The following is a 23,484-nucleotide window of genomic DNA, read 5'->3' on the forward strand; positions in this document are numbered from 1 at the left end:
GTATTTGCTTCATTTGATGAGGAAGGCTGATTGTGAAGTTAAAAAAGGTAAATTAGATCCCATGAAAGAACATGCAGCAGCATGCAATTTACAGATCCTTATCCTGTCACTTCAGCCCAACTGATGGGTACTGAGCTGCTTGTCAAACCCAATCCGGCCCCTGCTTGTGCACCAAGCTTTGAGCTCCTTTAAGGTCTATTCCTACCCACAATCCTCTGGGTCTGACTCTCCTCAGATTGAGTTTGCAGACTAACAGTCAAAGGTCATGACTACTAGCTGACTGGAAGAAATGGGCAGAAGAGCTTTCAGATGGTCTACAAGGTCATCAGTAAAATAACCATTTGTCTGTAATCAGGTGGATTAGGGTAAAAGAGTTGAGCGCTACTATAACGGTAAGTCATATCATTTGGAATTCAGGAGGGGGGTCTGAATGACCAAGAGAGCAATTAATCACCTTCAGCACATTGGATAGATTTTTGACTCTTGGTAGAAGTTCTTCTCTTTGCTAATAAGATTTGCATTGAAAGGAGCCAAAATGCTTAGTATAAGAAAAATTGAATGAAGAGAGTTTTTTTTTCTTTGTGGATTGTGATGTGGCTAAAGCCCTTAGTGTCCACTTTCAAGATTTCTACATTGTTTAAACTACATAATTATTTGAAATTTAACTTATTTGGCAGATAAATTTTCATATTTCTGCCATTCCCTTTTCCTGTCTCTAGCAGCTGAATCTTCTGACATGGAAGGTGCCATTTAGTTAAATGCCATGGAAAAGACATTTGTCCTCTCTTTATGTTTTGCTTGAGTTTCATGTTAGAAAAACAAGTTTACTTTCCTCTGAACCAGCAGATTCTGTAGTGTTAACATGCTCTCCTGGGTGGCAGTATTTTATTTTAATGAGCTGACAGTGATGGGAAGGCCTTGTAGGATGTGCTCATTAGAGTTCCTATAGGGGGACTGAAATAGCACAGGAAGGTACTCTTGGGCAGGGTTCGTGAGGATGACATAGCACCCTTTCCCCATTTTAGTTATTCCATTCCTGTTAGGAAAGAGTGATACTGGGGAAGAAAGGAAGCCAGAAAAAGTTAACCAATGTGGGAACAGGGGAGAGAGAGTTTTGGTGCGTGGCAGTTTGTAAAACGTCGACCATTGTGGGAGCAGGGAATATCGTAACTCGTTCACTGAGGGGCGCAAGAGCATTGCAAAGGAAGACTTGAGTATCTGTTTTACTTTGAAACCTCCCTGGGGTTTTAGACTGGGTAAGACGAGGAATTTGGTAGCCTTTGTGGTCACCAGGACAGGGTTGTCTGCATGTCATTGTGCATTTATCAGAAACCTCTCAGAGGGGACAGTTGAGATGGTAGCAGACAGGACAAGGGAGTTACCAAAGAAAAGTGCCAGGATAATAGGCTAATAGGATGTTAGAGGTAGCATTATCAGAAATGCTGACTGCGTCAGCAGACACAACACCCAAGAAGGAAAGTATTACGGAGAACAATGATTGCCTTTGGCAATGGACTAGGGAGAAGGGCTTGGGGCCTGTAGGAGACGTGGGGAGGGATTTGAGAGCGACCCTGAATTTTGTCATGGAGAGGCTTCATTTTAGCCCAGAACAGGTTTTTGATTGGAAAGAGCTGAATGATCGTAACTTTAAGAAAGGGAGGAGGTGTAGCAGAAGAGGGGTACATACTTGGGCGGCAGGTAGGGGAAAGAAGACCGGGTTGGGGGGTGTAAAACAAGTGGTACTCTGAATGTGGCTGGGGTGTAGTAAACAGTGCAAAATATCTGGAAAAGAAAATGGGAGATCTGCAACCAATTATGCAGGTTGGGGAAGGCAGACATTGCTGGTATCATAAAAACATATACCAGTTGGAGGATAAGGATTGGCATGGAGGTGCTAGGATATAGTTTATTTTGGAATGACAGATGGAATGGGATGGCAGGAAAATGGTGCCCTTCATAAGGGAAAATATGTAATGTGAAGTTATAGAAGATGGAGAGTACTTACCACAACAAGGTGGAGGTGTTGAGACAGATAGGGTCAGAAGCTATGGGAAGTGCCTTTGCAGTTAAGTTGGAGAAAGGACAGTGAACACTGGTGAAGTGATGGTGTATCCCTGCCACCCCCCCTTCCCAGCACATCAAGGGACGGGAATTTTAGACTTGGAGGCAGAGAATAAAGGAGTGGGATAAAAACTCAAATGAGGAGGGTTAAGTCTCATGGGGAAACTGATGCTGCAAAGGCAAAATGGAAATACTGTATTTTAATATGGTAAAAGATATTGTGGAACCTTAAAGGGTTTATTCAGCTGATGCAGGACTGTATTGTAAGGAATTCTGGACATGGCTGTTAAAGGGAGAAGGAGTTTGGAGATGTACAGGTGAAGTTACCATTAATAAACTGACCTCACCCCTTCGTGGTTTAAAGTGAGGTGGAGGTTAACACACCATGAGCGAAAATTGTAGTGTGGGATTTTGGGGTAAATTATGCTGATTTGGGGGGAGGGGTGGCCATAACAGCATTAATATGTTGGACTGAAATGAAGGCAGTGAATACAGTGTCTGAATGGTTCAGAGGGTATAGTACTTGGGCCAGGGTTTGAGGCTGACAGAAAGGAAATGTGGCTTTATAGGTATGTAAGGCCGGTATTTATGGCAAAAGAGAGGCAGACAGAATGTGGAATGAAAGGGGATGGGGAAGTTTAGGAAGCAAGGTATAAGAAGGCAAGTAGAACAGTAGAGTGCATGTTGAAAGGCATTTGGCAGAAGAGATCAAACAGACAGATGCTGTTCCTAGTCCCAACCCACTAGCCAGACGTCATCCAAGGACTTAACTCTAGCTAGCTAAGAATTTCATGAGCTTTCCTTAAACCTAGTTATGGAAATCCCAGAGGTGTCACATGTTCCGTGTAAGAAAAATATTGACCCTGCCTTAGAGAAGAACACTTAATACCTTTAACTACCACATTGACACCACCCTCCTGGAAATGGATCCATTAGTTAGAGTCTTGGAACCTATATTAACAGTGAACTGTTCTTTGATCACCACATATCCAGTTTAGTAAGAATGTCCTTTTTTCATCACACAGCTTGTATTGGAGGGCATGGAGGCTAAATCCTGGGACATCCAATCCAAAAGATAAAACCACAAACATGTAACCAAACAAATACCTTTCGAAGGCTGCTGATGAATGTTAAAAAATCTTTATTGGAGGAAAATCCATAATACAACCACCATAAAACCATGAAATACTGTTGAGCGCTTTCGTACACCCTCTTAGGTGAACTTCTTCAGAACAATTAAAAACTATTCAGATCCCCTTATATATCTACACAGCATGTTATCCTGGGACATTTTTGTTCCTCTGTACATTGCATTCATTAGGCTGTTATTTAATGCCTCTTTCAATATGTTGCTGTCCAAACACTTGTCACAGCTGGTAGGACCATAATGCTTCCTCACTAAAAAACAAACAAAAAAGTCATAAATCATAAAAGCTATACGGCCATCTCAAATCCTTGCCCGTCTTCTCCATGTCATGCAGGTTACTGAGAAGTGAACTCTGCTTCATGTATGTAGCCTTAACCGATCCTGTTCTATTAGACCTGTTACCCATTCCAGAAGTTCAGTGCTATCAGAAACACCTGCTCAAGGAAACTCCTTGGCAAGGTTAACAGGGCATACTACATGTACTCTATCCAAACTTAACTTGGATGAATGGATGGTAACAGCAGATTTACCCCTGATTTAGCCACAATAGCCATCATGGACGGGGAAACATTTAAGTAACCAGCATAGACTTGTTCGGCCTATTTTTGAGTGATTCATATCACAAAATGTAAGTGCTAATAACTACCATGGGAATGCAGGGCTAGGCTTCTTAAGATCCTGAGAGAGCAGTAGTCTAGTAAGTATCTGTGAACCACTACCCCATATATACAACTTAGTGATCTGGCTTGTGAGAGTCCCCCTTGAGTCAGACATAGAAGACTCCCCATCCTCTGCTTCACCACCAGAGTATCACTCATTTAAAGACATCTATGTAGGATGAAGGATGAATTCCAGTCAGTTGTCCAGGAGTACGAGTAGAGTACCCCAAAAACTGGAATTGGATGCATCATGCAGGCCAGCAGCTACTTCAAGACTGGAGGAGAAGGGAAAGCCCATGCATTCAGTCAAGCTGTATCTTTTTTTTGTTTCTTTCTTTCCCATGCTGTAAGATTCAGCAGTTTTTAAAAGTCTTGGTCTTTCTTCCCTATTTAGGAAAAAACCTGAGAAAGGGGAGAAACCAAGATACAGGAAGAAATATCAAGCAAAGGTACTGGGCTGTGGTCCTCAGGGTTTTGACCCCCCCCCCCCCAAAGAGGAAACTGTTATGAGTGGGTCTATATCATATATTCGAAATTCCAAAATATTGAACACCATAAGTTCGAACTTGGAATTTCAAATATTGATAACATCGAACGCTCAGAATAGCAAATTTTTTCCCAGGGAAAAAATTTGCTGTTTCGAGAAACATACAACACAAGCACACCAAAATAAATAAACCACGCACATACAGTTAACAAAACCCAATCCTACACTACACCATACATACATTACTAACTATCCACTTACCTTAACCCGCACCCTAACCCTAAAGTCCGTAACTCTCGCACCACAGTGGAGGAAATAGTGAAGCCACGAAATGGCCCACCAAAATCTTGTCCTAGGTAAGATTTCGATGTTCCGGGGCTTTACTATTTTCATCATTCGATGTTGTGGGTTCAGTATTTTAATTTTCGAAGTTTTACATCTTCGAAGTTATGATATAGACCCATTATGAGTCCGTAAACAGCCTTCCTCCTGAAAATTCCACCATGACCTTATCTACCCCATAAATCAGAATACCCCATTCTCCTTACAAATAGTAGCCATCTCTGTTTATAGAAGAGTAAGAGCCAATAACTCAGGACTAGCTGGTCTTAAATATTCTAGAACAGGATTACAAGTTGTAGTTATCAAGGAGACCAGAATTTGTAGGAATTGTGGTGCTGCGGTAGCGTTGTCGGCTCACAGTAAGACGTTGTCCAGTTCGTTTCTCAGCTAGAGCGTCTTCTGCGTGGAGACATGCGTGAATGGGCGTACCTTCGTTGAAGGTTGTGCGTCAGGGCTGGCAACTCTGCATGTAAAAATCTACTGCCAGTCATTAGTGGACCGGAGTTCCGCTCTGGTGACCCCTAACCGGGAAAAGCCGAAAGACACAACAACTTCCAAAGGAATAAGCTGATTTAGTTCCACCCATGGCAGAGACCCTGCTAGGTCAAAGAGCCATAGATAGTGTGCCTGTAGAGGAGGAGAACACAGGGTTTTACTCAATTAAGCCTGGTGTCTAGAAATGAAAGTACCTTAAAAGACATTCTAGACATTACAGGGCCTAAGGTATTCCATAGTCTAGAGTCCAGAATGCTTACTCTACAAAGATTTCTACTCGACCCTTCATTGTCACTTGGGTCGAAAGGATGCCAAGCCCTACATCCCCATAGCAAAGGTGCACAGAAAGTTTTGAAGTTTCAGGGCATGGATGAACCCACTATTAGTTCACCTTGCCCTGCTGCACCCAGGGATTTTATGGAATGCTTGGCTTCAGTAGTTTCCTTTTACAAGATCAGTAGCATACATACCTGCCTTTACTTGTCTGAGTGGATATTTCAGGAATACTCTAAAGAGTGACAGAAGCCCCTGCAGTTTACCCTGGCATGTTTCAATCATCTAAATCGATCCTTCAACCTCCCCAAATTTGTTCTGTAAGGGAAGTAGTGCTGCTTGGAATTTTGCTAGAAACAGCGCAACAGCCTTCCTTTCTTCCTGGTATAAAGCATGCAGTCGATGACATTACATTAGTCTTTCTTGCCGTGCGGTGCCTGAAGCAGAAGCAGTTCGCAAGTGCCGGTCGGCCTACTCCTGAAATTTTCATTTTCGAGTTTCAGATCCGAAGTCTTCGAAAAAGCTAAGTACCCCGTTGGGGATCCTTTTTCTTGCTCTAAACCGATGTCAGTAAAAGTTAACAATTGTGTTTCTTGTGGAAAGCAAATACCTCAAAGATTTTCATTCGTTCTGCATCCCTCGCTGTCAGTTTTGTGCCTTATTCAATCCCCGAACTCTTCTTCATCTGTTCATTTTCACATCCAACTATTTTGGTACTCGGTTCAATTATCCAGAAATGGCTTCGGTAAGCCATCCGATTACCAACATTCTGAAAAAATGTAAAGATAGGGACAGACTGCATAGGTCCGAAGCTGCCGACGACACTTCCGATAAGCTAGTCGCCAGTTCGCCGGTACTCAGTGAGGCGCTTTGGCAGCCCCTGATGCCCGCTACTTCAGATTCGCAGGCCTCTACTGAGACCCATTCGGAGTCCGGTATGCAGCAAGATGCTTCTTCGACTGGATTCTCTACCTTGGATGGGTCCAGAGCTGCTGTGCAGGCTCCAGCTTCTGAGGGTGTATTCAATCCTACTGACTTGCATATCAAACCGACATCATCTTCTTCAAGGCCTAAAACTCTATCCACGCCTAGAAAACCGACACCCAGACCGCATGGTCAGGCCCCTATGCCTAAAAAACAAATGATAAGAATGGCTGAAGACCTTATTACTTTAATAAGGAGAAGCCACCCTTCTCCCTCTGAGACCTAGAACTGATTTTCCTTCTGATTCTGCTGATCAGGATTCTGACATTTCTGTTTCTTCTGATGACCAGGATTTGCTCTTATCTACCTATGAGGATTCTGATGCAGAGGACTTCATTCCCTCTGCTTCCCCTCCAGAAGATTTCTCTTTTGGTGAAACTTTGCATACTCTTAGGGTGCATTTCCGCTGGGAAAGCCAGGATTACTCTGACTCCAAAAAGAGGCTTAGGGAATTCTTAGTCCTACCTCATCACAGGCCTTTAGCTATCCCTGCTGTACTGGACATTGTAGATGATGCCTTCATGGAATCTAGCCTGGAATCTAGCCTGGCCCCAGTACCTCCGGCTCCCAGGAAACCTGACAAGTATTACAGAGTACCTGACTGTCACAAGTTCCTCTTTAAGAATCCCACTGCGGATCCAGAGACAATTTCACAGGGACCCAAAGGCATTAGGGCTACTACTGCTAAAAACCCTACCACCTCTGATAGAGATTCCAGGGCCCTGGACAGATTGGGTAAGAAGGTATACACTTCTGCTACTTTGGCCATTAGGGCTTTAAACTGCCAGTTTCATATGTTAAAGTATCAGCAGAATATTATTGGATTACTTAAACAGAAAATTATGTTGATTCATGACTGTACTGAAAATAAAGAATTACAAGATTTAATGCATTCTGCTGAACAAGTTGGTAAACATACTTTGCAATGTGGTTTTGATTCCTTAGAGGCATCTTGCAGGGCTGCTGTCACTGGGTCTGTACTTAGAAGGCATGCTTGGCTTAAGGAGCAATCTTTGCCAGATCATGTTAAAGCTAAATTACTGGATGCTCCCTTAAACCAAGACCGCCTGTTTGGCAACAAAGCAGAAGTAGTACTTAAAAACTTGGAGGAAAAAGCTAAATCTATGCAAACTGTTAAAGATTTCCTGCAAGTACAGCCTCCCAGATTTAGTAGGCACTGGCCTTCTAAGAATTGGTCCTTTCTTGTCTCTTCCAGGCCTTCTCAGTCCAAACCCAGGACCAGCAGACCACCCAGGCTTAAGTCTTAAGGTACTCACAGGCCTAAGCAGTGGGGGGAAGTGGTAAGACACCCCCTATAGTAAACTGTCTCAATGACTTAACCTTAAACCTTCCAAGCCCTGCTCAACTGACTGTTCCTTTAGGGGGAAAGATCACCCTGCATGCAAAAAACTGGGAACTCATTAGCCAAGACAAATGGGTTCTAAATATAGTTTCCCAAGGATACAGATTGCACTTCCACTCCTTACCAACCCCAAACGGTTGGCCAGACCTACCCCCAAATCAGTGGGCAGAGGCTCAACTGCAGGTTCTCAATCTTCTAAGTATCAGTGCTATTCAGCCTGTCCCAAAAGAGGAATGGTGACAAGGTTTTCACTCAAGACTTTTCCTGGTACCCAGAAAAGACAATTCCTGGCATCCTATCCTGGACCTATCTATCTTAAACACCTTTTTGGTTATCCCAAAATTCAAAATGCTAACTCTTCATCAGCTGCTTCCCATGCTAGGCAAAAATGCTTGGTTGGCAACTTTGGATTTAAAGGAAGCTTACCTGCACATCACAATAAGGGAATCTTGCAGAAAATACCTACGCTTCAGAGCAGGCTACATGCACTATCAGTTCTCTGCACTGCCCTTTGGCTTATCTGCTGCGCCCAGGGTATTCACAAAGTGCCTAGCTCCAGTCATTGCATTCTGCAGGCAAAGAAACATTCAAATATACCTATACCTGGACAATTGTCTAATCCAGGCAGAAAGCCTGGACATACTATTAAGTCGTCTGGCATTTGTAAAGAAACTGCTAACCTCACTGGGGTACACCATAAATGAAAAGAAATCTCACATAGTACCCTGCCAACAGATTGTATTCCTGGGAGCAAGCTTGAATACAACTTCCCAGATGGCCTACCTCACGCCAGAGAAACAAGTTTATTTCACAGTCTACTTCAAACTACTGGCCCAGCTGTCTACAAGGAAAATACTGCAAGCCCTGGGGTTTATGGCCTCTTGCATTCTACTAATTCCATATGCAAGACTGCATTGAGGAAACTACAGTGGTATCTAAAAAAAAGCCTATGGTGTCAACATTCTCAGGACCTGGAATCAACGATTCCCATCATTCCTTGTATAAAGACAGAGTTCCTTTGGTGGACAGAGGCCTGCCACCACAACAAGGGACTTCCATTCATTCTACTCCCTGCCACCCAAACCCTAACAGATGCATCAGACTATGCATGGGGGGCTCACTTGGCAGGGCAGTGCATTCAGGGCAAATGGAACCAGAGTCAAATGCACCTGCATATCAATCAAAAAGAAATGTTAGCTGTACGGAATTCTCTCTCAGCCTTCAAGGACCACATTCTTCCAGGACAATTATTGGTAAAGACGGACAACACCACTGTTATGTGGTGCATAAACAAGCAGGAGGGAACCCACTCATACCCTCTCTGCAGACTAGCCATGGCTCTGTGGAACACAGCCTTGAGCTACCAAGTGCACGTACAAGCTCAGTTCCTGCCAGGCAAGCTAAATACACTGGCAGACCTAAGAAATCTCATGGACCCATACAAGTGGAAACTGGAGCCAAAGATATTCAACATTCTGAGAAACAAATGGAGGAGCCCAGAGATAGACCTGTTTGCCTCCCATCAGGACTACCAATTGGACAAATTCTGCACAAGGACTCCCCACACCTTCACCTGGGAAAGCCTCTCAGTTTATGCCTTTCCCCCTCTGCCTCTCCTCTCGAAAGTTTTACTGAAGATCATACAAGACAAACGAAGGACAATACTCACTGCACCAGACTGGCCACGCCAACACTGGGTACCCCCTCTTGCGCAGTATGTCATTTCTGGAACCATGGCACCTGCCTCAGACTCCTTCCCTACTGTCCCTGCAGGAGAGCCAAATTCTGCACCCCCAGCTTCAAACCCTGAACCTGGCAGCCTGGCTAATTACCTGAGTTCTCCTATACCATCCCTCAGCAAACAAGTGCTGGATGTCATCCTGGAGGCAAGGAGGCCTAGTACTAGAAAGTCCTATGCTGAAAAGTAGAAAAGATTCTGTTCCTGGAGCCAGACTCGGGGGATGGGCACAACAGTGCCCAGTTTACCGCATATTATTCAATACTTAACAGAGATGCTTCACAAGGGCCTTTCCTTCTCTTCCATTAAAATTCATGCCTCAGCCATTTCTGTACATTATAATACTGAGGCACACCTCTTCTCTTACCCCCTACTGAAACAATTCCTCAGAGGGGCCAAAAATTTAAGACCACCCAGGAGAGCTCCTACTCCTGCCTGGGACCTTAACTTTGTATTGGAAAAGCTCACTCTAGCTCCTTTTGAGCCAGTTGCAACTGCGGAGTTGAAATTCCTTTCTTGGAAAACAACCTTCCTTCTAGCCATTACTTCAGCACGAAGGGTATCTGAATTATAGGCCCTCATGGCAGTAGAACCTTTCATCATCATTCATGCGGACAGGGTGTCCCTCAGGACCAGTCCTTCCTTTATGACCAGAGTGGTATCCAGTGTGGCCCTTAATCAGTCCATTCATTTGCCCACCTTCTTTTCTAATCCACAGAACAAAGGGGAATGAATACTGCACTCCTTGGACATGCACAGACAACTTAGATTTTACTTGGACAGGACCAAGCCTCTCAGGAAATCTGAGCAGCTGCTAGTTGCCTTTGCTGCAGGGGCAGAGGGGAAGGCCATTTCAAAGCAAACCATTTCTAAGTGGATATGCCATTGCATTCATTTCTGCTATAAGCACCAAGGAAAACCTATCCCCAGGGGATCAGACCTCACTCCACCAGGGCCGCATCTACCTCTACAGCCTTTATTAGAGGCGTACCTACCAGGGACATCCTAGAAGATGCTACCTGGAGTTCTGTACATACTTTCACCAAGCATTATCATTTGCCAATTTTCTCTAAGTCCAGAGCTGGCTTTGCCACTGCAGTCTTGCAGGGTCTTATAGCTGGCCCTAATGCTATCTAAATTCCTCCTCCCAACCATAGCTTTGGGAATCTACCCAAATGTAATGACTGCAACAGTGAAACATGAAGAACATAGTACAGTTGTGTACACTTATCATAAATGTAGACGTTCGAGTGTATTCGCTGTTGCAGTCCTGGTTACCCTCCCTCCAGCCCCCTGACTTCTATTGGCTATACCTCTGTTTTTGTTTACTATACTTAAGCTTTCTGAAGTAATTGCTTTTTGTTGAACGTGTAACCTTGTATTTAATTGCTTCCCATTATGGGAGCACCTGACATCTGGGGCAAGAAAAACTGATGTAATGGCGTCTGCTGCATGCTTTATACCCCTGACTACCTGAGAGCATGGAAGATGAGACAGCAACCTACGTAGGACCCAATACTTTGATAACCAGGCCGACTGAGGTCTACCTGCAAGCAGATAACCCAAATGTAATGACTGCAACAGTGAATACACTCGAACATCTCCATTTATGGTAAGTATACACAACTGTACTTTCAGCCTCCTAGGTTTAGTAGGAATTTTCCCACTAAACACTGGTCCTTTCCTCCTCAGTCAAAAAGCAGACAAAGGAACCCCCAGAAGAAAAGATCTCAAAGGCAGCCCTAGTCAAAAAGGCCCAGGCAGTGGTCTTCAGAAACCCCCAGGCAGGGGAGTTCTAGGTGACAGGTTGCTGGCACAGAGCAACAATGTCTCCCATTCCTCTCCCATGTCCCCCCCAATATCTCCCCAAAAGATGGGAGGAAGGCTCTCTGTTCAAATAAAATTGGTCCTTCATCACTTCAGACAAGTGGGTTCTGAATATTATTTGAAATGGTTACAGGCTCACTTTCAAAGAGCCATTATGATACTCTGGTTTCCAGATATTCCACAAAATCAGAGGTCCTTTCTCAAATTCTCAATCTGTGCCCACAGGACTCAGTGAAACCAGTCTCAGAAAACCAAAAAAGGAAAGGGGTTCTATTCTAGGCTTTTTCTGGTTCCCAGAAAGGAAGGCTCTTTGTGCCATATTCTAGACCTCTCTACCCTCACTCAGTCACTCCTGGTACCAAAATTCAAAATGTTGACTCCTCAAAAGCTTCTACCCATGATAGTTCCCCAGGCCTTAATGGTCACCCTGAACCTAAAGTATGCTTAATTGTACATACCCGTAAAGAAATCCTGCAGAAGCTTTTTATGTTTCAGAGCAGGTATCTATAACTTTCAGTTCTCTGCACTGCTGTTTGGATTGTCTGCTGCTCCTAGTGTTTTCACAAAGTGCTTAGCCCCGGTGATCACCTTCTGCAGAACAAGATTGGTCCAAATTTGTCCTTGTCTAGACGACTGCCTTATTCAAGCTACAAGTCTGTCGAAGCTCCTCAGGAATCTAGCCTTTAAGCATAACCTCCTCATCTCCTTGGGGTTCACCATAAATGTATGAAAATCCAACACAGACCCATCCACCAGGATTGTTTTCCTGAGGGCTGTTTTAGATTCTTCCCTTCAAAAGGCCTTTCTGCCTCCAGAAGTAGTCTCCTTTCTGACTCAGTACTTCCAAAACATTATGCAGAGACAATGCCTCTCAGCCAGGGAATTCCTATGAGCATTAGTCTACATGGCATCTTAAATCCTCATAATTCTTCTGGCCAAGCTACACATGAGGAAACTCCAGTGGTACCAGCACTCACAATCCGTGGTGACTGAAATTCAGCTGATCCCTTGTCCAAGGAGGAGTTTGCATGGTGGGCACTGGCTTGTGTCCAGAACTAGTCTCTCCCCTTCAGGTTCATCTCTCAGGGTCAAACTTTAACGACAGATGCTTCAGAGTCTGCCTGGGAAGCTCATTTTCCAGCACCTTCAGTCCCAAGGCAAATGGAAAATTCTGGCCAGAGACAAGCACATCAACTTGAAAGAATTGATTGTAGTTCAAAAGGGCCTAGTAGCTTTCAAGGAAAAATGGAAACAAGGGGTTCTACTTGTCAAAACAGACAACACCACTGGTGTGTGATACATCAACAAGGAGGCACTCACTCTTACCCTCTTCCAATTAGCTGTGCAAGTCTAGGAAGACAGTTAACTCTCTGGGGTTGCACTTCATGGCTTAATACCTTACAGGGGTTCATAGCACAACAGATCACCTCAGCAGGAACCTGATGGATCACCATGAATGGCTTCTGCTTTATGAAACGTTTCTCAGCATAGTCCAGAAATGGGAAACCCCCACAGACGTTCCTCTGCCACCAAAGAAAATGCTCAACTAAAACGACTCTGTTCAGGAGCTGACAGACTGGAAGACAGCTGCTTTCTCCTTCGTTCCGTCCCCCACCTCCTCTTTCTCGGGCCCTCCTACAAGTCAGGAAAGAGGCCCCAGAAGTCATTCTGATAGCACCAGACTGGCCCAGAGAGCACTGGTATCCTCTGCTACTAAGTCAAACCAAAGAAAATCCATGCCAGTTACCTCAGAGCGGACCTTCTGACTCAGGATAAGGGGAGGTTGTGCACCCAAATCTACAGACCCTCAGACCTTCAGCCTAGATAATCCCCTAGCATCCCCCTCAGAGCACATCCTGTAAGTAAAGCAAGTTCATTCTGATATTCTCAGTGGCCAGAAGGCCTAGTACTATGGAATCATACTCAGCCAAGTGGAAAAGATTCTCTCTCTTGTGCCAGCAGAAAGGCCTTAGTCCTAATTCAGCCAATGTCTCTGCTATTTTAGATTACTTGGCTACCCTGGTTGACAGGGGCTTGTCCTTTTCTTCCATCAGAATTTACACATCTGCTATTTCAGCCCACATCTCTGTTCTTCCTGCTGTCTTTTCGCACCCTCTGCTGAAACAGCTTCTTAGGGGAGTGATCCACATCAGAGCCCTCAGGAGGCAACCCACACCTCCATGCGCCCAAGTTTTGTTCTAGAAAAGATTACCTTACCCTCCCCTTTGAACTCCAGCTTCTGCTGACTAAAATTTTTGAGAGGGAAAGGGCTAGTGTTTAGTGGGACAATTCCTAGTAAACATAGGAGGCTGAACTTTGAGAAAGTGTAACAGTCAGGACTGCATCAGTGAATACACTCTAACATCTACATTTATGGTAAGTGCACACAAGTGCACTTTCTCCTTCTTGCTAACTTTAGCAAGGGTAAAACCATTACATTTACCTCAGCTTGTGGACCTCCTGAAGCATTGCAAAGGAGCATTACTACCCCAGCTTGATAACATGGATGATTTAGCACTCATCATACTAGGCTAATGACCACTGGGGCCTTTATAATTCTAGTTATGTAATCCACATGTATCCCATGAGTTATTGTGCCTAGGAGGTTATTTTATCCCATGTTATTGTGCCTTGGAGGTTATTTTAAGGGATGTATGTTAGCGCATGATTTAATGGCTATTCTGTCCATCAGAGACATGGGTGTTGGACCAAATGTTCTTTGTGTTTCACTGTTAGTCATTACATTTGGGTAATCCTGCTGGCAGGTTGCCCTCAGTCGGCCTGAATTCCAAAGTCTTGGGTCCTGCGTCGGTTGCTGTCACCTCTTCCCTGACGTCAGGTCGTCAGGGGTATAAAAGATGCAGCCGACGCCGTTTTCTTCAGTCTTTCTTGCCGGGCGGTACCCGAAGCAGAAGCAGTTCGCAAGTGCCAGTCTGCCGACTCCTGAGATTTTCGTGTTCGAATTTCAGATCCGAAGTCTTCATTAAAGCTAAGTTCCCCGTCGGGGAAACTTTTTTCTTGCTCCAGACTGGTCAGAAAAAGTTAATTGCATTTGTTGTGGAAAGCAAATACCTCATAAGGCCTTTCATTCTTACTGTATTCCTTGCCTAGGCCCTGACCATAACGTTTCTGGTTGTCTGTTTTGTGCTAGATTTAACCAACGCACTGTTAAGTGTCAGTATGATTTTGCATTAAACTATTTTGGATGCAGGTTTAATTATCCAGAAATGTCGTCTGATAGCCATCCGACTACCGGAGTTCACAAAAAAAAAAAACGCAAAGAAAAAGATAGACAACCGAGGCCCAAAACCGACGAAGCTTCTCCTAAGCCAGTCGCTGGTTCTCAGTGAGGCGCTTTCGCAGCCCTTGACGCCCACTGCTTTAGAGTCGCAGGCTGCTACCGACTCCCACGTGGTGTCTGCTATGCCGCTGGAAACTCAAGGTATTGGAGCCTCGGACACTATTCCTTTAGATGGGTCCGGAGCCGCTGAGCAGGCACTGGCTTCTGAGGGTGCATTCAGACCTAACCATCTATACATTAAACCAACTTCAAAGGCAAAGACTAAAGCACCTTCAAAGACAAAGAAACAAACTCAAGAGCCACGTGGACAGGCCTCCATGCCCAAAAAACAGATGCTCAAAATGGCCGAAGACTTGATTACCTTGATCAGGGGTTCCCATCCCCCTCCTGATAAGAGGTCTAGGCAAGAAACAGACTATGAATCTTCAGATCAGGTTTCTATTTCTTCTGATTCCTCTTCTGATCAGGAATATTGTCTTCCCCCTATGAGGATTCTGATGCTGAAGAATCTATTCCTTCAGCTTCTCCTCTTGAGGACTATTCTTTTGGGGAAACCTTACATACCATGAGGGAGCACTTCCCCTGGGAGAGCCAAGATTTTTCAGAATCTAAAAAGAGGCTCAGGGACTTCCTTTTACTACCTCAGCACAGGCCTCTAGCCATTCCACCTGTTAGACATTGTAGATGATGTGTTTTCAGAGTCTAGTCTGAATTCTGACTCCTTACCTCCAGCTCCTGTTAAGCCTGATCGATATTACAGGGTTCCTGACTCTCATAAATTCCTTTTCAAAAACCCTGCTGCAGACCCAGGAAACCATTTCACAGGGTTCCAAAGGGGTTAAGGCTTCTGCTGCAAAAAACCCTACCCCCTCTGACAGAGATTCTAGGGCACTGGATAGATGGGGGAAAAAGGTTTACACATCTGCTGCCTTGGCTATAAGGGCCTTAAACTGTCAGTTTCATATGCTCAAATATCAGCAACGTCATGGCATTGCTTAAACAGAAAATGTTGTTAAACCCTGAATGTGCAGAAAAAAAGGAAATGCAGGATTTATTGCATGCAGCTGAACAAGTTGGAAAGCATACTTTGCAATGTGGTTTTGATTCTCTGGAGGCCTCCTGCAGGGCCGCAGTTACGGGTTCTGTAATTAGGAGGCATGCTTGGTTAAAGGAACAAAATCTGCCTGATCATGTCAAAGTTAAATTATTAGATGCACCTTTAGCATGATACTTTGTTTGGTGTTAAGGCAGAAGAGGTGTTAAAGAAAATGGAGGACAAAGCTAAATCTATGCAAACTGTCAAAGATTTTTTACACGTACAGCCACCTAGGTTTAGTAGACACTGGCCTACAAAGAATTGGTCCTTTCCTGTGTCAGACAGACCTCAAAGGGGCAGATCCAGTCGCCCTAGAGGCAGATCCCAAGCGCAAAGTTCATACAGGTCAAAGCAATGGGGTGTTTCTACCTCCAAAAGTGGAGAAGGCAAATCACAACCTTACAGGAAACCGTTCCAGTGACTTCCCCCTGCCTGCACCAAGCACTTATCTCCTGGCAGCACCCTTAGGGTGAAAAATAACACTTTTTTTCTCAAAATTGGCACATCATAACCCAGGACAAGTGGGTTCTAAACATAGTGTCACAAGGCTACAAGTTCCACTTCCATACCCTGCCAAAGGCAAATGGTTGGCCAGATCTGCCAAAAAATCAATGGGCAGAGGCACAAAAACGAGTCTCATCCCTCATGGACATGGGGGCCATTCAACATGTACCAGAGCAAGAGCAGGGACAAGGATTTTACTCGACTGTTCTTGGTACCCAGAAAGGACAAAGCCTTGGAGACCAATACTGGACCTATCTATTCTAAACACATTCCTGGATATACCAAAATTCAAAATGTTGACCTTGCAGCAGCTTCTGTCCATGCTGGGCACGAAGGCTTGGCTTTAGACCTAAAAGAGGCATACCTGCATGTCCCAATCAGACAATCATGCAGAAGATATCTCAGATTCAAGGCTGGCTCAATGCATTACCAATTCTCTGCACTGCCCTTTGGCTTATCTACTGCACCCAGGGTCTTTACAAAGTGCCTGGCACCGGTGATTGCATTCTGCAGACAAAGAGGAATACAAATATATCCTTACTTGGACGATTGCCTAATTCAAGCAGAGAACAATGACATTCATTTACAGTATCTGGCGTTTGTGAAAAGACTTCTAACATGCCTAGGGTACACAGTCAGCGAAAAGAAATCAAAACTAGTACCCTCAAGAGATAATATTCCTGGGTGCAAGCTTAAATACAACTGCCCAGATGGCTTATCTCACGCCAGACAAACAAAGGCAACTGACTACCTATTTCAAAATATTGGCAACAAAGGCCCAGTTATCTGCAAGAAAAGTTCTGCAGGCTTTGGGCTTCATGGCATCCTGCATCCTACTAATTCCATATGCAAGACTGCATATGAGGAAACTTCAATGGGACCTAAAAAGAGTTTGGACTAACATTGCCACAGCCTGGTAACAATGATTACTCTCATTCCTTGCCTGCAACAGGAGTTTCGATGGTGGGCGAAGGCTTGTCACTAGAACAAGGGACAGCCATTCACTTTACCCCCAGCCAGGCAAAACCTAACAACGGATGCATCAGATTATGCCTGGGGGGCCCACATGGCAGGAAGATGCATTCATGGCACATGGTCCGCAAACCAAATGCATCTACATATCAATCAAAAAGAGATGCTAGCTGTTCAAAATGCCCTGACAGCCTTCAAGGACCTACTTCATCCGGGCCAACTACTGATAAAAACAGACACCACGGTCATGTGGTATATAAACAAGCAGGGGGGCACACACTTACCCCCTTTGCAGACTATCCATTGCCTTGTGGGACACGGCATTGACTTACCAAGTTCATCTGCAGGCACAATTCCTGCCAGGAAAGGAAAATACTCTGGCAGAAGAACTAAGCAGAAACCTCATCCACAAGTCTTCAGCATGATAACAAGGAAATGGGGATGCCCGGACAAAGATCTATTTGCCTCCCCTCACAACTACCAACTAAAAAGATTCTGCACAAGGACTTATCACAGACAAGCATGGAAAGTGGACGCCCTATCTTTCAGCTGGAAAAACCTATCAGTATATGCCTTTCCTCCACTGCCTCTCCTCCCCAAGGTACTCCTAAAGGTCAGACAGGAGAAGCCAAAGATGATACTGCTTGCCCCAGACTGGCCCCGCCAGTACTGGTATCCAGTCTTAAGGAACTTGTCTCAAGGCTCAGCCTGAACCTTACCTCAAATACCTGATCTACTGTCCCAACAAAACAATCAGATCCTGCACAGCCAACTCAGGACTCTAAACCTGGCAGCATGGCGGATAATGTAGGCATACAAAGCACACCTCTCAGTAAAGCTGTGATGGATGTCATTTTGGAAGCCAGAAGGCCTAGTACTAGAAAATCTTTTGGTAAAAACTCTGTACCCATGAACTACCACATAGGCAGCAATCTACTTAACACCGAATGCGTGATAAGAGACCTTGGGACCCAGGTGGACAGTAGTCTCTCCTTTGATAGTAACATCGCCACAGTAGTCAGGAAGTCCTTCTCGCGGGCACACCTCATCATAAAAGGGTTCTCATCCAGGAAAAAAGAGGTCATTGTTCCCCTCTACTAGTCACTCATTAGATCCATTATAGAGTACAACGCCCCTTTCGGAATGTACCTCACAAGACATCTGCATCAGCTGGAAAGGCGACAGAAGTACCTCACAGAGGAGTACTGGCCTCAAACAAATGCCCTATACTGACCGCCTCAAACTCCAGCTTTACTCCGTAGCATATCGCCTACTCCGAGGTGATCTCTGCCTAACATATAAAGCTGTGTCAAACCCAGAGCTGTTGGACTTGCTACACCTAAAGAAATCCCAATCCCTCCAAGTTTAGGGACCTAAACCTTGTCACCATAATAAACTAGACACGCTGGAGGGATAGATTCCTGTCCCAGAGACTTCCTATACTCTGGAACAAGCTACCCATCTATGTCAAGAAAAGTTCTTCATTAGCACTCTTTAAGAAAAATCTTGATGAGTGGATGGGAAATAGGAAATACACCCTGGGATCACTTCTGTGTCTCTGCTGTATGGTACCTTGCTGGCTAGGCTTACGTAGGCCCTTGGGCCGATAGCCTAGTACCTATCTATGAATCTAATCTTATGCTGGAAAATGGAAGAGATTTTGTGCTTAGAACCAGACACAAGGAACTGATACAGCTGCACCAAATATTCCTCAGATTTTGCAATACTTAACTGAGATGCTGGACAAAGGCCTATCTTTTTCATCAATTAAAATTCATGCCTCTGCCATTTCGGCTCATTACAATACAGAGCCACCAATCTTTTCTCACCCTTTATTAAGGCAGTACCTCAGAGGAGCCAAAAATTTAAGGCCTCCAAGGAGATCACCAATACCTGCATGGGACCTCAACTATGTCTTGGAAAAACTCTCCCTGCCTCCTTTTGAGCCAGCTGCTACTGCTAATATAAAGTTTTTATCTTCGAAAACGGCTCTGCTCTTAGCAATAACTTCTGCAAGACGAGTATCAGAGCTACAGGCACTCATGGCGGTGGAACCTTTTATCGTTTTTTTATCCAGATAGGGTCTCTCCGAGGACAAACTCAACATTTATGCCTAAGGTGGTGTCCATTGTGGCCCTTAACCAAACTATTCATTTGCCAACTTTTTATCCAAATCCACAGAACAAGGAGGAGAGACTTCTGCATTCTTTGGATGTACACAGACAGCTTAGATTCTATTTGGACAAAACTAAAGTTTTCAGGAAGACAGAGCAATTACTAGTGGCATATGCTGCAGGATCACAAAGGCCACCTCCAAGCAGACTATTTCAAAGTGGATAGGCCATTGCATTCGTTTCTGCTATTTACAGCATGGCAAGCCAGTGCCTAAGGGCATTAGGCCACATTCAATCAGAGCTGCAGTCACTTCAGCAGCCTTTCTTAGAGGAGTACCAGCCAAAGACATCTTAGAAGCTGCTACTTGGAGTTCATTGCACACTTTTACAAAGCGTTATCTGCCACTCTACTCTAAATCCAGGGCAGGCTTTGCCACTGCAGTTCTGCAGGGCCTCATAGCCGCTCCTAATGCTGTTTAGCTCCAGTCTCCCAACAATAGCTTTGGGACTCTACCCAAATGTAATGACTGCAACAGTGAAACACGAAGAACATAGTACAGTTGTGTACTCTTACCATGAATGTAGATGTTAGAGTGTATTCACTGTTGCAGTCCAGGTTACCCACCCACCATCCCCCTTATTCCTGCTGGAACTTATCTTTCCTTCTCTGATCTACACAACCTATGTAGTGTATTTGCTTGTAGTTGAAGGTAAAGTTTATATTGGTGCATGTGTTTTTATATATATAAATATATATAATCTTGGCTACCCTTTAGGGGGCACCTGACATCTGGGGCAAGAAAAACTGAAGAAAATGGTGTCGGTTGCATCTTTTATACCCCTAACAACCTGACGTCAGGGAAGGGGTGACCGCAACCGACGCAGGACCCAAGACTTTGGAATTCAGGCCGACTGAGGGCGGATTACCCAAATGTAATGACTGCAACAGTGAATACGCGCGAACATCTACATTTATGGTAAGTGTAAACAACTGTACTTTTCCCATCCACTGGTCAAAATTGTGCTTGAATTGGGTTAGGGAAGGGCTCTGCATCACATAGATGGGAAGCCTAGTCTGAGCACCAGCATCTACCATTCGTCTGATCACCAAAGTTTCTCTGCTTTTTGATAAGTACCTATTGGAGAAAATTTATTTTTGCTTTTGCTGCCGCATCTTTGTCTTAGGTTAATGTCATCCAAGAAGGGCAAGTGCCACTGGGGAAGCCAGATTCCACATAAGGACAATCATGATCAGTGTTTTTTCTGCCTCGGGTCTGCTCACAAGTACAGGTCCTGCGCCATTTGTCAGGCATTTGTTCCTAAGATGCTCAGCAGTTGTTTCAGCCCCTAATATTTACCTAGAGAACCAGAGGTTAAAGCGATTAGCACTCGCTATGGAAGGTGACTTGGGTCCTTCAGGTGAGCCTCTGAAGAAGGTGAAAAATATAAGGCCTGAATCTTCGACTGCACCTCTGATCCCGGATGTTCCTCTTGACGCTTGTGAAGGCCCAGAGGTCCGTACAGGGTCTGTCCCTCTTCCCTCGGCGGGAACTAATTTAGAAGCCATTAGGACGTGTTCCTTAAACATGTCTGCAGAGGCATCACAGACATCTGTTACAAACAGTAAAGGGGAAACCATGGATCGCTCCTTTAGAAGTACTTTGCAGCATCTCTCCTGTCTTAATGGTAGAAGATCATGGACATTGGTGCTGGAGCCTAGGCCTATGTCGGCCCAACCTTCCCAGCCTGGGCCAGATCCTCCACAGTAGAAGAAACAAAAACAGAAACCTCTTTCTCCTTCATAGGATCCTTCCCCAGATTGGCAAGCCTTTTCTCCGGGAATCTTGAATGCCTTTTTAACACTTTAGCCCTCCTCTACTCGGCCACATACTTCTGTATCACTAACTCCTTTAGGAGTACTACTGTGGAACAAGAGGCCTCTGAAGAAGAAGATTCATCATTGACTATAATGGTGGGGATTCACCTGAGGAAGATGTTTCATTTTGTTTCATGAGACCATTTCAGTGATGAGGGATTTTTTTCAAGTGGGAAAGCTCTCAGGTTTCAGAATTACAAAAGAGGTACTATGACCCGTTACAAAGGATGTTCACACTACAAATAGCTAACCAACGCTGGAAACGCCAATTCTATACATCACAACACGAAAAGCACCATGATATGACCAGTGGATAGTTTATTACAGATTGTTTCTCTAGTGCCTCGGCTTCACAAAGCCTTCAAGGAGTAAAATGCAATAATCAAAACTTCCTTTTTATACACCAGCAGCTCCTTCACTAATCATACAATTAATCTATTAAACACTGATACATACAAATCCATTTCATTCCTTAAAAAACATTGTTATACATTTCTAACAACAATCTGTGTTTAATCCTGGAGGTACTAGAGTACCATATTTTAAAATAAATATTGATGATCGTGTTGCACTGCTGCAGTCATCACACTTGGGTTATCCTGCTGTCCGGCGGTCCCGCAGTCGTCCCGAGTTCCAAAGTCTTGGTCCGGCGTCGGTTGCTGTCGCTTCTTCCCTGACGTCAGTGCGCCAGGGGTATATAAGATGCAGCCGACGCCATTTTCTTCAGTCTTTCTTGCTGCACAGTGCCCGAAGCAGAAGCAGTTCGCAAGTGCAGGTCGGCCGACTCCTGAGATTTTCGAAGTCGAATTTCAGATCCGAAGTCTTCAATAAAGCTAAGTACCCGTTGAAACTTTTTCTTGCCTCAGACTGATGTCAGAAAAAGTTAATTGTATTTCTTGTGGGAAGCAAATACCTCATAAGGACTTCCACTCTTACTGTATTCCATGCCTAGGCCTTGATCACGATGTCACTAGTTGTGGGTTTTGTGCTAGATTTAACAAACGCACTATAAAAAGACGTTTTGATTTTGCTTTACACTACTTTGGTCGAAGGTTCAATTATACTATGCCGTCGGATCAGCCGACTACCTCAATACCGAAAAAACGCAAAGACAAGGATAAAGACAGGCATCCGAGGTCCAAAACCGACGACGAAACCTCTTCTAGGCCAGTCGCCGGTTCTCAGTGAGGTGCTTTCGCAGCCCCTGACACCCGCTACCTCAGAACCACAGGCCGCTTCTGACTAGGCCTCTGGAAACTCAAGGTATTGGGCCTATGGAAACTAATCCCTCTGATGGGTCCAGAGCAGCTGAGCAGGCATTGGCTTCTGAGGGTGTTTTCAGACCTTCACAGCTTACCATTAAAACAGCCAAGACAAAGGTACCATTAAAGACAAAGAAACAAGTACAGCATTCTTCTGGACAGTCCTCCATGCCTAAGAAACAGATGCTTAAAATGGCCGAAGACCTCATTACTCTAATCAGGGGTTCTCATCCCCCTCCTGAGAAAAGGCGTAGACAGGATACAGACTATGACTCCTCTGATCAGGTTTCCATTTCCTCCGATTCCTCTTCAGACCAGGGATTCTCTCTATCTCCCTATGAGGACTCTGATGCTGAAGAATCTATCCCTTCAGCCTCTCCTCCTGAGGATTATTCTTTTGTGGAAACTTTACATACCATGAGGGAGTATTTCCATTGGGAAAGTCAGGATTACTCCGAATCCAAGAAAAGGCTCAGGGATTTCCTCTTATTGCCTCAGCACAGGTCCCTGGCTATTCCGCCTGTGCTAGATATTGTGGATGATGTGTTCTCTGAATCCAGCCTATCTCCTGACTCTTTGCCCCCTGCTCCAGCCAAGCCAGATAGGTATTATAGAGTCCCTGACTCTCACAAGTTTCTTTACAAAAACCCTTCTGCTGATCCAGAAACTATTTCCCAGGGTCCAAAAGGGTTAAGGCTTCCATTGCAAAAAATCCAGTATCCTCTGACAGAGATTCCAGAGCTTTGGATAGATGGGGGAAGAAAGTATACACGTCTGCAACTTTAGCAGTAAGAGCTTTAAATTGTCAGTTTCACATACTTAAGTACCGACAATATTTAATGGCTCAGTTAAAACAGAAAATGCTTGCAAGCTCAAAAGCTCCTGTTTGTAAAGAAATGCAGGATTTATTGCATGCAGTTGAACAGATGGGAAAACCTACTCTGCAATGTGGATTTGATTCTGTAGAGGCCTCTTGTAGAGCC

The 23,484-nt window shown here is 44.5% G+C and overlaps 1 protein-coding gene across 1 annotated transcript in view; it reads left to right on the plus strand.

Annotated features, from left to right (window-relative positions):
• The window catches only part of NUP62 (nucleoporin 62), a gene marked incomplete at its 5' end in the record, with an annotated part of 873,863 nt that overhangs the window by 572,077 nt on the left and 278,302 nt on the right, over nucleotides 1-23,484 (plus strand). The window lies entirely within an intron of this gene.

The sequence above is a fragment of the Protopterus annectens genome, chromosome 7.part0 (assembly GCF_019279795.1).
Source record: "Protopterus annectens isolate FY-2018-M chromosome 7.part0, PAN1.0, whole genome shotgun sequence".
NCBI lineage: Eukaryota > Metazoa > Chordata > Ceratodontiformes > Protopteridae > Protopterus > Protopterus annectens.